At 40.9% G+C, this 10825-nt stretch overlaps 1 long non-coding RNA gene across 1 annotated transcript; it reads left to right on the plus strand.

The window, feature by feature from the left end:
* The first annotated feature begins 1589 nt into the window (after positions 1 to 1589).
* On the plus strand, positions 1590 to 10825 carry LOC106147033. The gene is made up of 4 exons (XR_001231732.1): positions 1590 to 1926; positions 2619 to 3215; positions 6722 to 6778; positions 10465 to 10825. It is a non-coding gene; the product is annotated as an uncharacterized LOC106147033 (long non-coding RNA).

A 10825-nucleotide genomic window follows, 5' to 3' on the forward strand; every position in this document is an offset into this window, starting at 1 on the left:
AAGTCAAAAACTGCTAAATAACTTGCAAGATAGGAATACTTGGACAAAAGAAAGACTTTTCTTCTTTTGTTAAATAACTATATTTCAATAGGAGTGTGAGATATGTTTATTTAACAGTTCAGAGTCTGGATTGAGGGAAATTCTTTCTTGCTAGTAAAAGTGTTTAACTCCTATATGAGATATTAAACCGATGGAAGGATGGTATGTGATATTAGCTGATAAGATTTCTCACTTTCACTTTTGTATCCCACAAAAGGGACAGCTATTCTTTCCTTCCACATTCCCCACAGGTCAGGAATAGCTTAAGGAACGATTACATTGGTTTTGAGTGGTGGATGAGAGTTAGACAATCTCACTAAGGATCCTGGACCAGAATGAAGGGACATTCTACACATGGAAGGGTGAAGGGGGCCCTGTCCTCACAGAGACCTGGAATAGGACACAGTTTATTGCAAACTGACTCAGGTCAGTTTGGACATGCCCAATGCTTACATTGCTTTTTTTTTTCCTGGAAAATAATGGACACCAAAGAAATTTGAGGGGATGAGATTCAGCTACTCATAATTTCACTGTGAGATTACAGGGATAGCGAGGTCTGGTCAAATTCTACCACCTATACAGATGTTTATTATACAAGCATTCCATTAATTAGCACCAAAGAATTGGTACTGTCTTGTTATTGTGGTAAAATTCTAGCTCTGAGCTCTTTTAAGAGATCTGATCATACCGTGCACTCATTCAGTGTTCATCGGCAGCAGACAGCCACACTGCAGCAGCAGCCTTCTTACCGGCATCACTGAGAAAGCTTCCCACACCAAGAGCGGCACACAGGATCCTTATGGGTCAAGTGAGATCACAGCTAAATCCTTATGTTCTCATCATAGAATAGTAAGGAGCCTCTTTAATGTATTCTTAGCCAGTTCTTCTATTTTGATACCTTTAACATCAACAGTGAGACTTCATTTCTAAGAATTAACATTCCAAGTAATTAAAAGTCCTGACAAAGTGACTACTTTCTCCAGTAAAATCCCACCTCTGACGCTCAATATTCATTCAGTGGAATTCAAAAACCTAATTAACTGCTGCTGTGGAAATAACATGGATAATCTCACAGGCATATGTTGAGCAAAAGAAGCTAGATACAGGAGTTCACACGGATTACATATTCAAGAACAGGTAAAAATAAACTTGTTCTAGCAGTCAGTGTGGGGACTATCAGGTGGGAGATCATAGACTGGGCAGGGCACGAGGGAGACTTTTAGGGACAGTAGAGCTGGTACAGCACTTCAGTGAAGGGGAAACCAGCACTTTCAGACTAACTGGACTTACTTAAATTTAATATTAATCATTTTCCAATTATAAAATGTATTTATGATGGTTGCATAAGGTATATCAACAAATCAGAAATTTCTTAATTACTCCAAATATCTACTGTCAGAATTGTCTTGTTCTGAGCAATGCTTGGCTGAGAATTCTCTTATCGTTATGTAGGTTGATGCGGAAGCTGAACAAAGAAACATCTAGGTTTCTAACATTCCACTAGTCACATTGTTTACTAGTTGTGGAAACAAGGGAAGGAAGTAGGTAGCCCTTCCCTCCATTGCCTGTCCTGTATTTGGCACAAGGATGGTGCCGTTACAGGATCAGTGTTTGTGAGACTTTGTCATGGTCAGTCTGTGTCCCTGGACAGCCAAGTTCCAGAGTAGTTGCTGCCTTATCTCTCTTTTCCGGTCTGGAGAACTAACAGATTTGAGAGAACTACAAAGAAAGGTTGGGGGCTAAATGGCTCAAAATTGAGAACTGTTGATCCCAAGCAAGTAGACAGAGGCATGTGAAGGAGCTGAGGCCATCTGCTGCAGACAAGCTTGAAGCGTGTGAGTTAGTGCTGTGGGAGACAAAGGGCCTTGCTACCTGGCAATCAGCAAGGTAAGGAGCATGAGTAAAAGGCTTGGGAGTATAAAGTCCTCAACTCTAAAGTATGGGTGCTGGGGAGCTTTGCAGGGTGCCTCCACTGAGTTCTGAATTTGGGAAAGAGCTTGATGGGGTGCACTGTGTGTGTTTATTCATGATCCCTGAGGAGCTAGCTTGTGTTCTTGGGTTCTCTAGGTATCAGCAGTGATTGCTATTTACGCACTGTGGATGGTTAATCTTCGTTGTCAACTTGGTTGGGTTGAGAGACGTCTGGAAAACTGACAAAGCACACTTATTTGTGTGCCTGTGAGCGTATTTCCAGAGACAACTGACGTGCGGCTCAGACAGCTGAGCCTAGATGGAATAAAGTGGAAGGGGGAGGAAGCAGCTAGTGCAGCTCCATTCGTAGGTGAGTGTGTCTTTTGCTGCTGTCATTTTTCAGAGACAGCAGACTCTGGTTTCTTCAGCAGTTTGATGTTGACCCACCAGTGACTCCTCAGAGGAGATCCCAGCCTTCAGCCTCAGGCTGGGAGTGTATCGCTGGTCTCTCTTATTGTGAAGCTTCCAGCTTCTTGCACTGTGTAGCTACAGGTCTCCCTGGCTCTCCAGCCTGCAGATAGGCACTGTGGGATTCTACCCAGCCTCCATCGTATAAGCCAGTCAAATAAATCATTTTTTGTAATATTCTATTTATTCTGTTCCTCTAGGGAACCTTGACTAGTACACACATTTCAGAGCTGGGAGCATGGAGCGGAACCCATACAGATGGAATCAGTTGTCTTCCTTCTCACCAACCCACTAGTCTGCACACAGACACACAGCCGGGGTCAGCCGTGCGACCCTGGCCACAGCATCCATCTGGCAGTGGGCAAGCATCTCGCACCCAGATGGGGCACTTCTCAAGGATGGATTGTTCTTAGGGATCTTTCTGCAGAAACCGAAGGAGAGGAACCTCTTTTCTCGTCTGACAGCAGCTGTACTATCATGACTTGCAAATACCCGGATGCCGTGCTCCAGCCATGCAGAGAAACCTGAGGGCGTAGTATTTCCAGAAAAGCCTTTGGAGCTGCAGAGCTCCATCTGTGTCCCAATCACTAGCCACTCCTCTGTCCACCCATGCATGAAGACAGATCACCCTTGTGGTTAGGTTACAGGAACCAAAGTTTCATCATTTGCTGTTTGAGGTCATTCAGTCTGTGTTTCTGTCAAGGTGAAGAGAATCTGACAAATAGAGATGTACAGGAAAGCAAGGCATGGGCACTGCCCTCAGAGAACTTATAATCCATAGAGAAAGCTAGGAACAGGTAGGAAGAAATATAAATTAGAATGTGTTTCAGCATTGCTTGGTGCTTACTGCGTATATATTGTGCCTGTGCAGTGGGCAGGTCTATTATGAAAGGTATAAAGAATGCAGGGCGGTGGACAGTTGAAAGATTTTGAACAATAGGCACGGATCACCAGACTCAAAAAATTCCAGTCTTCATTTGAAACAATGTTGAGTTCTGAAAGGAAAGGGTTTGGAGCTAGCCCTGGGATAAAGTTTGCATTTGTTACCTTCTTCATCTGAAAATAACACTGCCTCTAAATGCCCAAACAATATGAAAGGTAATGCTCAATCTGACAAGGGCAAAGATAGGGTAACTAGCTGGATCATAATTCAGCGAGTTAATCTTATTCTGAGGGGCTCCAGTGTAGTCTTCTTTGTTATGTTGGGCTGTAAGATGACAGCAGTTATTCCAGCCGTCATATACAGGAAACATCAAATCCAGCCAGTCTGTCTTTTCCAATATCCTCTTAGGAGTTTAATACTTTTCCCAAACATCCAACACCCAGGGGAACTGCTCTCTCATCTCACTGGCCAGAACGAAGTCACACGCCAGCTCCCAAAAAAACACAGATAAAGGGAGCAAATGTACCCTAATTTTCCTAAACTAATCAGGGTTTATACTTACAATATGAGGGCAGATTGCCTTTCTTTGACGTTTGGAGAGGGTTTATGGGAATAAGGATGTTATATACTCAAAACAGTGGGGTACTACCAAGCAAGAGAGAGGGGGAGATGGAAGGTAAGTTGGCAACTGATAACACCTGATGGGGTGACATGGCTATTACAAAGTATCACTCAGCCTTGGTCCTCTGGTCTGTAAAATGAATTTGAAAATCAGGTTTGTGAGAAATTAGTGGAAGAGCAACTTCCTCAGCATATAGAAGTGCTCAACAGACATTCACTTATTTTCCTTTTTTTCCATTCAAACACTTGTTCAGGGGGCTGGGGATTTAGCTCAGCGGCAAAGGCGCCTGCCTGGCAAGCACAAGGTCATGAGTTCGGTTCCCGGTACCGGAGAAAAACAAACAAACAAACAAACAAAAAAAAAAAAACCACTTGTTCAGCCACCTTTTTTTGGAATACCCAGTGCACACAGGACCTGAGCTAGGGATCAGTGGCATGATACTGAATAGGGTAAAAACAATCCTGATCCTTAAATTCTGTAAGAGACACAATACGCAATAATCGACACTGAATAATTAAAATAGCCATCATAGTAGTACTGAAAAGAAGTAGAGGGAAATGTCATAGTCAAGGAAAGTTTTGATACTCCCTTTCAAAATTAGGGCAAAAAAGAGAAGGAGAACATTTAATTTCTCCTTAAAATTAAATATAGAGAAAAACGTTCATCAGATACCATAATCTTTGCCCCCTTTGGGTCCACTGGCTTTTTTTAAAAAATAAAACAACTATTTTGCTTCTGCTTTCTCTTTTGCCTTAATGCAGCAGGTATAACCTAATTTTGGTAACTTTGATCTCATTAAAGAATTTTTAAAATACTATTTTTGATTTACACATCATAATTATATGTATTTATAGTGGGTAGTGTGATGTTTCCATATATGCATAAAGAGTTTCTGTTAAATCTCTCATTTATCTTTGGTTAAAAGAACAAAGAAGAAAAATGATTTCTCTAAGGAACCTCAATACACAGTAACAACCATACGAGTGGCCAAGGCGTGGGTATAACTTCCGGTGGAGCAGAAGAGTAACCTGAGTGTACTCAGGCTGGTTTCTGCCAAGCATGTTTTAATTTTTGCACTGTCATATATATCAAAGAGAAGCACTATCTTACGTTCAAAATTATGCAATTCAGAGTTTCCTCAAGTTGGCTATTGGCTGTTTTGCAATGCATTAGAAAGGTTGTTAAAAATAGATACCCAGTATTCATTGTTCACGGATTCCATTTTGGTGAATTTGCCTACACCCCAAGATCTATTTGCAACCTCAAAAATCAACACTTTCCAGTATTTTCATGGTCACTCAGAAAAATGTACAGGGAGTCAAAACAATATGAATCATTCTTAGCTGAGGTCTAGCTCGGCCCTCTTTCCTACTGTAAACAAGTATCCTTTTCACAGTCTACTTAGTTTGAAAGTTTTTTGCATTTTTATGTTTTCACCGGTTCTTTTACTGTTTAAGATGGGCTCTAAGCACAGTGCTGAAGTGCTGTCCAGTGATCCCACCCGCAGGAAGGCTGCCATGCCTCTTTCAGAGAGAAGAAAATCCAGAAAAGCTTTATCCAGGCCTGACTTCAAGATAGGAATTCAATGATAATGAGTCAACAATCCAGCACACCCAAAAAAGGAAGAGAAAGATTACTGGTCTGGCTCCAAAACTGTTCCTGAAATTCCTAGATTAGTATCTATAGAGCATGATGGACAAGATGGAAGAGCAACTAGATTTGTGGACCGATGAGATGATAACACGTTTATAAAACGTTTGGCCAACAACCTGACAAATGGGCTCACCTGCTTTAAAAAGAAGTAAGACATGAAAAGTGTTACATTTGCAGGCAAGGCAACTTCTCTGGGTCTGGAAGCTGGGAAACAATGTTTTGAATGTCCATCAAGTACTATGCAGGAAAAAGGTTAAGTTGAAGGGTAAGGAGTGTGACTGGCTTGTTTCACAAGCAAAATGGCTTTTCAGTTGATGAAATGTGACTAGATGTTCTTGGGAACCTAACTTGTGTTTCCTCTTGTGGCAATAGTTTACTATTTGCTGATTCACGGACTGCTGTGATTTTACAGAACATAATCACCAGGAAAACCAAGAACCATACTTAATTTACCCTTTTACCCTAATAGATTGTGAAACGTAAGATAGGGCCCAGGCTTTTTTTTTTTTTTTTTTCGTTTTTTGGGTCATAGTCCCTACATTTGATTCTGAAGTAGGTTAGTATTGGAGAATTTAAATATCTTGTTTCCACATGTTTTTTTTTTTTGTTTTCAGTAGTATCGTTTCTCTCCTTCACCACTGGAGTGTTCATAGGATCTAATGGTTCATTCCTTCACCTGCCTCACACTGTAAATATTTGGTTCACCAGGGTAAAGGTAATGCTTATAGCCAATGATTTCCCACACCCTAGACATTCTTCCAGGTATGAGACGGACACTGTCATGAGAATGGATTTTTTCTATAAATCAGGGATGATTCTCAAGTACAAATTTCTCCCTCCAGGAGACAGAGGGCCATGTTTACAGGCATCCTGGGTTGTCACAATCCAGGATGGAGTGTGCTAAGGGTAGTTAGTGGGTAGAGGACAAGGATGTTGCCAAATGTCCTATAATGCAGAGACTAAACTCCCACTCCCCAAAACAAGGACTAATCTGATCCAAAATGTCACTGGTGTCCAAGTTGAGGGAAACATGGTTAAATTAATGCAATGATCCCAGTAGCAATTTCTCATTCTTAGATCCTGTATTATAGGCATGTGGTACTGTCAAATGACTTAACTGTACAAACTTGTCGCTCTCTCTGCAGCCCGTGCACCTTGTGGTAGTCATGAAGAAAGATTCCTGGGGAAACCTTTTCTCACAGGTATGTTGTTTATTTTTTAAGCCAAGAAGGCCTATGGTTTTTAAAATCTAGTTTGTGCATGCACATCACCCCTGGCTCCATGATCTGTCCCCATTTCCTTGTTTGCACCTCATTCAAAGTGGAGACCGGCACTGTGGAGTCCAGCGTCAGAGGAGACAGGTGCGCCTTGACCGTCATGGTGGGCTTTCTATAAATGGCTTGGGAAAAATGCAAGCAGTGACCCATAAACATGGTAAGAAAGAATCTCAACCTGCCAGAGACCCAGTCTCAGTCAGCTCCTGTGAGTTTGGTCCTGCTCTCCAGTTACTTAGGTCACACGCTTACTCAATAAGGAAAGGACACTGGGTTTGTAAAGATCAAGTTTCCTGAACAAAATATTTATGGGCAGAAAAACAAAGTGACAGGACATTTTAATTTTGGTGTGGTGCTTAGTTTTCAATACGGTTTTATATCCCTGAGATAATAAAGGCTGAGTTAGCTAAACGTTAGAAGGTTATGAGCAACTCTATATTTTTCCTGTCTCTTATTACGCTTTTTATTTGAGAAAAAATTGGAACGACTTTTGTTCCTTGAGAGTATTTAATCAAAGCTGAACAAAAGCTGGCTTCATTAATTTACCAGGAATTTAATATCACTTCCTGTATACCATGTTTTTTAGGAGACCTGGAAATACAAAACTAAAGAGGACATAATCCTTGTTGCAATGAGCAATATCAGTAAATAATTTAATATTTTAATATTTTCTTCCTTCTTTTTTTAAAACTAGGAACTGAAACCATGGTGTCCACACAGAGCCACATCCCCCTGCCTTTTAAAATTTTTATTTTGAGACAGTGTCTCACTAAATTGCTAAATCGCCCAGATTGGACTTGAATTTGCGATTCTCCTGTCTCAGCCTCCTGGAGTGCTGGCATTACAGGCATGTACCACCATGCCTGGAATTTTTCTATTAAAAGAACATAGGCAAAGACTGGGAGAAAATATTTGCCCAATGCATATCTGATAAAGTACTGTTATCTAAAATATATAAATAATCCTTAAAACCTGACAATAAGAAAATAACCTGGTTTTTAAAATGAGTAAAGACCAAACATGATATATAAATGAGAAGCATATGAAAAGGTGCTCTACATACATCATTAGAGAATTTGCAAATTAAAGCAACAAGGAAACCACAGTACATCTATATGAGAACAGACAAAATTGAGAACACGGAAATTGCTGAATGCCAGGGAGGATGTGGAGCAACAGGAACTTTGGCTCATTGCCGGTGGGAATGCAAACTATTCCTCCACTTTGGAAAAAGTTTGGTAGTCTCTCACTAAACTAAACATACTTTTACTGTACAGTCCAGCAACCAGGGTCCTTGGTACTCATCCAAATGAGCTAAAAATGAATGTCCTCACAGAAACCTACAAAATGTGTGTTTATAGCTTTATTCACAATTGGAAAAACTTGGACGAAACCAAACCAAGATGTCTTCAAGTAGGTGAATGGAAAAAGAAACAGCAAAGGGTAGAGGGAATAGCTCGGTGGCAGAGCACTTCCCTCACATGCATGAGGTTCTAGGTCTGATTCCCAGCACCAGAGAGAAAAGAAAACAAACAAGCAAATGAACAACCCTCACCTCGCACACCCATACAATGGTGTATTATTAAGCACTAAAAGGAAACGAGTTCTCCAAATGCAAAAAGATGGAGAGAAAACTAAAATATATATTATTAAGTGAAAAAAGCAACACTGCCAAGGCTACATACTATATGATTCCAACTATATGTAATTCTGAAAAAAGCAAAAGCATGAAGACAGTAAGAAGACAGGAATTAGGAATGAGAAAGGGAGGAATAGGTGAAGCATAGGGAGCCTTAGGGCAGTGAAACTACAGGCATCCCAGACTACAGGGGGTTAATTTAATGATTTCTCAACTTCACCATGGTATGAAAGTAATATGCATTCAGTAGAAACTCTAAATGTTGATCTTTTCCTGGGCTAGTGATACCCTCTTGTGATTCTGGGCACTGGGACTGAGCCACAGCGCACAGTCAGCCGCGTGGTGGGACTATTCTATGAGTGAACAACGGGTACTCTGTAGAATACTGTGTTGCTATGCTGCGGTGCCATTAGGTCAGGAGTACCACACACATGTTTGCCTATGCCATATTGTTATGGTTGATACACTGTGTCAACTTGAGGAGCCTAGAAGCTTAATTAAGTAACTCAGCAGTTCTACATTCTGGGGTGAAAAGGACACGCCCTCACTACCCTAGGATATTGTTCATTGTGTCAACTTGAGAAGTTTAAAAGGTGGACTAAGAGACTCAGCAGGGAGCCAGGGTTTTTGTAAACATCTTCATCCTGTGTAAGAGGAGGGAATGAAGATTGTAAGTGCTACATGGGCTGTAGGGGTTGGTAGCCTGCTTGTAGTGTAAGAGTAAAAAAGAGGCTTGCTCTTCCCTGCTTGTGCTCTTGCTGCTTTTGCTGTCTTCTGCCACCTTGAACTGTTTACCTTGTGCCATGCTACCCTGGCTTAGAGCCAGCTGATTATGGACTGAAACTTCTACAAACGGAGCTAAATAAACCTCTCCTTCCTTAATTTTATTTATTTATTTATTTTTTATTTTAAAGAGTAAAAGAAGGATAACATAATAATAGGGGGGACTTAGCAAATTACAGACAAAATGGTAGGAAATTATCAATGGTTATCATTTTACATACTGTTATCTACAAAATAGTTACTCAGGAAATCTCCTTCCTTAATTTTAGATGTCGGATATTTTGTCCTAGCAACTAGAAAAAAGTAACCAAGACACATATTCAATCTACAATAGGTTTATTGGAATATAACTCCAGCATAAGTCAAGGAGCATTTATATTCAGATACCAAAATTGAGGATATGTGTCATTACATATTTGGCCAAATTCATGGGATGTTCACCAAGAGTGAACCTTAATATAAGCTATGGATTTGGGGCAAGAATGATATGTCAACACAGGGTTATCAGTGGTAATAAATATACCACTGTGGTGTGGGATGTTGATAGTAGGGGAAGCTATATGTGCAGGTTGGAGCAAGGGTAGAGGTGTACGGGGATATTGGAATGTTCTGTGCTTCCCACTTAATTTTGTTATGAATTGAAAGCTGGTCTAAAAAAGTCTGTTTTTAAAGAAAATACACAAACTGCACATACATGTGAGCAAATGAGCTCAGATGTCTATTGTGAATGATATTGATAAATTCTGCCTGGAAATATCATGGGTAATCCCAAAACAGAAGAGTTATTCATGCCAGTAGTATAAGTGTGGGGCTGGGGACACACAATGATAGAAAATGCCCCATAGAAAAGGTCATCTCTGAACTGGGTTCTGAAAGGTGAGGGTGTTCTAGAATGAAATCTGAAGAAATGCTCTTTTGCAGAGTGTGCCATGTGAATTAGGATCTTTCTGATGGAAGTCCTGTCAAAATCTCCGCTGGCCTGCACCATAGTTTGGATTTGGATTTGGAATGAATCCTAAATGCCCATATGTTGAAGGTTGGGTCATAGTCTATGGTGCTATTGGGAGGAACCATATGCGTGAAAGTGCGTGGAACTTTCAGGAGGTGGGACATCATGAAGAAAGTTAGGTCATTGAGGGAATGCCTTGAGGGGTTACTGGGACCCTAGCCCCTTCTTTTTTTTGCTTTCTAGCTGCCATGAAGTAAAGAGGCTTCTTCTGCTACCAGTTCCTGCCTGATGTACTATGCTACCTGTAATGGTTGATACATTGTGTCAACTTGAGAAGTCTAGAAGCTTAACTAAGTAACTCAGCAGTCTATATCCTAGGGTGTAGAAGACATGCCCTCAAGGCTCTGGGATGTTGTTGTGTCAATTTAGGAAGTTGAGAAGTTTAAGTGACTCAGCAGAGGGCCAGGGTCCTCATTTTGTAAACATCCAGAGCCTGTGCAAGAGGAGGGCACAGAGATGGTGTGATTAGTACTCCCACCCTGGGGGTGATAGCCTGGATACAATATAAGGGAGGAAAAGAAGCTTGCTTGTCCCCCACCTTTTG

Source organism: Chinchilla lanigera, unplaced genomic scaffold, assembly GCF_000276665.1.
Source record: "Chinchilla lanigera isolate Chin_1 unplaced genomic scaffold, ChiLan1.0 scaffold00111, whole genome shotgun sequence".
NCBI classification, from domain to species: Eukaryota; Metazoa; Chordata; class Mammalia; order Rodentia; family Chinchillidae; genus Chinchilla; species Chinchilla lanigera.